Source organism: Nerophis lumbriciformis, linkage group LG07, assembly GCF_033978685.3.
Source record: "Nerophis lumbriciformis linkage group LG07, RoL_Nlum_v2.1, whole genome shotgun sequence".
Lineage (NCBI taxonomy): Eukaryota > Metazoa > Chordata > Actinopteri > Syngnathiformes > Syngnathidae > Nerophis > Nerophis lumbriciformis.
Window position 1 is genome coordinate 780375 of NC_084554.2, and position 6993 is coordinate 787367.

Sequence of the window (6993 nt, forward strand, 5' to 3'; positions counted from 1 at the left end):
TGTATATATATATATATATATATCTATATATATATGTATATATATATATATATATATATACATATATATATAGATATATATATATATATACTGTAGATATACATATATATAACCCTCACCCTTACTGTAGATATACATATATATAAGCCTATAAAGTGAAAATGACTTGAAGCTGCAAAATGTGAAATTTGAAGCCAAGCTATTTCGACAAAAATGGAGTGCTTACCCAAATAAACTGGAAAAAAACATCCCTAGCCAGCTGGCCCAGACAAACAAGTGTCCATTGAGTGAGTCACACTTTATATTGCTCATGATACACATCATGTGTGTTACTACAACTACAGTACATACTAGCTGTGTACAAACAACACATGAAATACTACTGTAATATTCATGTGTACAGATTACAATGTTGTGTGTTACAAACTCAAAACGTGTTTTGTGTTGATGCAGTCGCTAGCTTATCTCTTTCTCTAGTTAGCTTTCACGGCTAATAGCGAAACATGCTAATGTGTTAGCACGCTAGTTCCTCAGTGTTCACTCTTACAATAACAATGTTGCCAAAGCTTATTATTGTACATGTTACACAACCTAAATCAAGTATTGTTGACACTTTTTGAATACATTTTTAAAGTCAAATAAGAAGTAGAATTGATTGCTAGCATTAGCTGCATTGCTAGCTACTTAGAACCAGACCAAGTTTAGAATGCTAATAAATAAATTGTCTCATAACGATTGTGAAGGATTTAAAAAAAGGTGCACTTCCCCTTTAAGTACCCCTTTAAGGTGACTAATTAGTGTTTGAGACTCCTGACCTCAACTTTGTTCACCAACTCACGGATGCGGCGGCCATTTTGCTATTTTTCTTGATGTAAACAAGCCATGGAGGCGTGTCCTATTTATTGATATTTACTTCACAATTTCTATTTATTTGTCTTTTTTTTTAACTTGCTGTTGTATTTTGAGAGTAGAAAAGATGATGGATGGTGAAGAATTCAAGTGCTTTTTAGCACGCAATTTAAACATTAGCTTAGCAAAACTGGGCCTACAAACTTTTAGCTAACCTACAAATTATTATCTAGCCTAAAAACTGTTACCTAATCTAAAAGCTGTTTGCTAACCTACAAACTGTTAGCTAACATACAAACTGTTGGCTAACATAAAAACTGTTAGCTAACCTACAAACTGTTAGCTAACCTACAAACTTAGCTAACCTACAAACTTAGCTAACCTAAAAACTGTTTGCTAACCTACAAACTTAGCTAACCTACAAACTGTTAGCTAACCTACAAACTGTTAGCTAACCTAAAAACTGTTAGCTAATCTGCAAACTGTTTGCTAACCTAAAAACTGTTAGCTAACCTACAAACTGTTAGCTAACCTACAAATGATTATCTAGCCTAAAAACTGTTAGCTAATTTACAAACTACTAGCTATCCTACAAACTGTTATTTAACCTTCAAACTGTTAGTTAACCTACAAATTATTATCCATCCATCCATTTTCTACCGCTTATTCCCTTTTGGGGTCGCGGGGGGCGCTGGAGCCTATCTCAGCTACAATCGGGCGGAAGGCGGGGTACACCCTGGACAAGTCGCCACCTCATCTATCTAGCCTAAAAACTGTTAGGTAATCTACAAACTGTTTGCTAACCTAAAAACTGTTAGCTAACCTACAAACTGTTAGCTAACATACAAATTATTATCTAGCCTAAAAACTGTTAGCTAATCTACAAACTATTAAGCTAACCTACAAACTGTTAGTTAACCTTCAAACTGTTAGTTAACCTACAAACTGTTGGCTAACCTAAAAACTGTTAGCTAACCTACAAACTATCATCTAGCCTAAAAACTGTTAGCTAATCTACAAACTGTTTGTTAACCTAAAAACTGTTAGCTAACCTACAAATTATTATCTAGCCTACAAACTGTTAGCTAACCTACAAATTATTATCTAGCCTAAAAACTGTTAGCTAATCTACAAACTGTTTGCTAACCTAAAAACTGTTAGCAAACCTACAAACTGTTAGCTAACATACAAATTATTATCTAGCCTAAAAACTGTTAGCTAATCTACAAACTATTAAGCTAACCTACAAACTGTTAGTTAACCTTCAAACTGTTAGTTAACCTACAAACTGTTGGCGAACCTAAAAACTGTTAGCTAACCTACAAACTATTATCTAGCCTACAAACTGTTAGCTAACCTACAAATTATTATCCAGCCTAAAAACTGTTAGCTAACCTACAAATTTTTATCTAACCTAAAAACTGTTAGCTAACCTACAAACTGTTAGCTAACTTACAAACTGTTAGCTAGCCTAAAAACTGTTAGCTAATCTACAAACTATTAGCTTACCTACAAACTGTTAGTTAACCTTCAAACTGTTAGTTAACCTACAAACTGTTGCCTAACCTAAAAACTGTTAGCTAACCTACAAACTATTATCTAGCCTACAAACTGTTAGCTAACCTACAAATTATTATCTAGCCTAAAAACTGTTAGCTAATCTACAAACTGTTTGCTAACCTAAAAACTGTTAGCTAACCTACAAACTGTTAGCTAACTTACAAATTGTTAGCTAGCCTAAAAACTATTAGCTAACCTACAAACTGTTAGTTAACCTTCAAACTGTTAGTTAACCCACAAACTGTTGGCTAACCTAAAAACTGTTAGCTAACCTACAAATTATTATCTAGCCTAAAAACTGTTAGCTAATATACAAACTGTTAGCTAACCTACAAACTGTTTGTTAACCTAAAAACTGTTAGCTAACCTACAAATGATTATCTAGCCTAAAAACTGTTAGCTAACCTACAAATTATTATCTAGCCTACAAACTGTTAGCTAATCTACAAACTGTTTTCTAACCTAAAAACTGTTAGCTAACCTACAAACTGTTAGCTAACATACAAATTATTATCTAGCCTAAAAACTGTTAGCTAATCTACAAACTATTAGCTAACCTACAAACTGTTAGTTAACCTTCAAACTGTTAGTTAACCTACAAACTGTTGGCTAACCTAAAAACTGTTAGCTAACCTACAAACTATTATCTAGCCTAAAAACTGTTAGCTAACCTACAAACTGTTAGTTAACCTACAAACTGTTGGCTAACCTACAAACTGTTAGTTAATTTTCTAACTGTTAGTTAACCTGCAAACTGTTAGTTAATTTTCTAACTGTTAGTTAACCTACAAACTGTTGGCTTCTGGCTGTATTTCATTGTGTTATTTGTTCATGGTTTAAACTTCTCAAATAAACCATTTTAGGTTGAATGAATAAACTCCAAGAACTAAATGTTCATCTTTGTATTTAGTCAAATAGCAACTTCTATCCAAACAAAGCACACAAACTTTAAAAGTGATGTGATGGTTGTAGTTTAAATAGAAACATACATAGGGTCTCCCTTTCTATAGCACTTTAAACAACTGTCTTCATTCTCACCACTGAAGTTGATTTCCAAGTTAAATAACAAGTGTCACACTTTCATGTTGTGTCCATTTGACAGTTCTTACTGTTTTAAAACAAAATTAAAGTTAAATAACAAGTGTCACACTTTCACAATGTGTCAATCTTACAGTTCTTACTGTTTTAAAACCAAAAGTTTTTATCATGAAATGTGACAATGTTAAAGATGCTAAGAAGACAATCAACACCATTTGTTCTTGCTTTGATTCAAAGTTGTAAGAAAAAAATGTAAGATGAAATGTTATCACGCTTCAATTAGTCCTACTTTGTGGAGATGGGAAGTTCACAAACGAGTGGAGTCTTTTGAATTGTTGTTTTAGACCAAGGATGAGAATGATTATAAGCACTTGCAGACACACAGAATGTTACCTCACTAATATATTCTTTCATTCTCTTTATTTACATTTTGTTTTTGAATTGGATTGACTTTCATGGTGAATGTTTGGGATGAAGGTCAAGTGTGCAACATTTTGTATTTCCATGAAGTCCTCCTTGTTGTTCAAATGTCATTTATGATCATATATAGGTTTTATTTGGAGTAGTTTTGTGTATTTTCATGTGTTATTAAAGAGTTATTTCTCTTATGAAAATATGAAATATTCATACGGCTGCCAAAGGGATATTTACAGGAACAACTAAACAATTATTGACAATCATTCTTATTGTATTTGTGTACATTCCAATTATACTGATCCACTAACCAGGGATTATTATTATTAAGAAGTATATTATTATTATTAATAACTATATTACGACTCCCTTCAAAGAGTCTTGAATCTGATCTCTGACGTGTTTATGACTTTTAATGTCTGGATTGTTGTGTTTGTTATGTTTATGTTTGTTATGATTGTTATGTGTGTTATGTTTGTTATGTTTATGGTTGTTATGTTTGTTATGTGTATGTTTGTTATGATTGTTATGTGTGTTATGTTTGTTATGATTGTTATGTTGATGTTTGTTATGTTTGTCATGATTGTTATGTTTGTTATGATTGTTATGATTGTCATGATTGTTATGTTTATGTTTGTCATGATTGTAATGTTTGTTATGATTGTTATGTGTGTTATGATTGTTATGTTTATGTTTGTTATGATTGTTATGTTTGTTATGATTGTTATGTTTATGTTTGTTATGTTTGTCATGATTGTTATGTTTGTTATGATTGTTATGATTGTTATGTTTGTTATGATTGTCATGATTGTTATGATTGTTATGTTTATGTTTGTTATGATTGTTATGTTTGTTATGATTGTTATGTGTGTTATGGTTGTTATGTTTATGTTTGTTATGATTGTTATGTTTGTTATGATTGTTATGTTTGTCATGACTGTCATTATTGTTGATTGTTATGTTTGTCATGATTACTATGTTTCTGTTTGTTATATTTGTTATGATTGTTATGTTTATATTTGTTATGATTGTTATGTTTATGTTTGTTATGATTATTATGTTTGTCATGATTGTAATGTTTGTTATGATTGTTATGTGTGTTATGATTGTTATGTTTATGTTTGTTATGATTGTTATGTTTGTTATGATTGTCATGATTGTCATTATTGTTGATTGTTATGTTTGTCATGATTACCATGTTTCTGTTTGTTATATTCGTTATGATTGTTATGTTTGTTATGATTGTTATGTTTATATTTGTTATGATTGTTATGTTTATGTTTGTTATGATTATTATGTTTGTCATGATTGTTATGTTTGTTATGATTGTTATGTTTGTCATGATTGTTATGATTGTTATGTTTGTTATGATTGTTATGTTTATGTTTGTTATATTTGTCATGATTGTTATGTTTATGTTTGTTATGATTGTTATGTGTTGAATGTACAAAAGAAATGTGAAAACATTTCAAGACTACAAGAAGTTTTGTTTTGCACTTTTGACTCAAATCTGTCTTGGCTAACCTACAAACTGTTAGTTAACCTACAAATTGTTAGCTAACCTACAAACTGTTAGTTAACCTACAAATTGTTAGTTAAACTACAAATTCTTAGCTAACCTACAAACTGTTAGTTAACCTACAAATTCTTAGCTAACCTACAAACTGTTAGTTAATGTACAAATTATTAGCTAACCTACAAATTCTTAGCTAACCTACAAGTTCTTAGCTAACCTACAAATTCTTAGCTAACCTACAAACTGTCAGCTAACATTTCAAGACAACAAGAAGTTTGTTTTGACTCAATCCTGTCTTGGTGAGGAAATAGAAAACTGATAGAAACTCTGACTTGTGTTGTTTCTGTCATATCGCCATGATTAGTTTGCTGTCATTACGTATGTGCCAAGATACAAACTGTTTTTTGTTTTTTTTGTTAGCCAACCTACTAGTTGTTAACTCATCTAAAAACTGTTAGCCAACCTACAAACTGTTAGTTAATCTAAAAAATGTTAGCTAACCTACAGACTGTTAGCTAATATACAGACTGTTAGCTAAGCTACAAACTGTTAGCTAAGCTACTAACTGTTAGCTAAGCTACAAATAATTACTTGTACATTGTACTACTACTCATCTACACTAGTACTAGTCATATACACTAGTACTAGTCATCTACAGTAGTGCTACTCATCTACAGTAGTACTAGTTATCTATTACTAGTACTGGTAAGCACCAATACTTATATAGTACAATAGTTGCATAGTTTTCCTGTAAACATCCCAATATTCCACTGTAAATATTTGCTTTTGTGTCTTTGCTTTGTGTTACTTCTTATTGTTGTCATGCACAATCCAATCTTACACAATAAATTGTCCTGTTTGAACATTTCTGTAACAATAAAATATTACACACAATAGTCGTGTAATGCATGTGTATACACACTAACATGCACAAACTTATATATACACCTACTTATATATATCTACTTATATACATCTACTTATATACACTTACTTATATATCTACTTATATACACCTACTTATACACACCTACTTATATACATCTACTTATAGACACTTACTTATTAAAACCTACTTATATACATCTACTTATATACACTTACATACATATACTTATATTATATACACCTACTTATATACATCTACTTAAATACACCTACTTATATCCATCTACTTATATCCACCTACTTATAAACACCTACGTATATATGCCTACTTATATACACCTACTTATATACATCTATATACACCTACTTGTATACACTTACATATAGAGGCTTATATCCATCTACTTATATCCACCTACTTTTCAACACCTACGTATATACACCTACTTATATACACCTACTTATATACATCTACTTATATACACTTACTTATATATCTACTTATATACACCTACTTATATACATCTACTTATAGACGCCTACTTATAGACACCTACTTATATACACTTACTTATTAAAACCTACTTATATACATCTACTTATATACACTTACATACATATACTTATATTATATACACCTACTTATATACATCTACTTAAATACACCTACTTATATCCATCTACTTATATCCACCTACTTATAAACACCTACGTATATACACCTACTT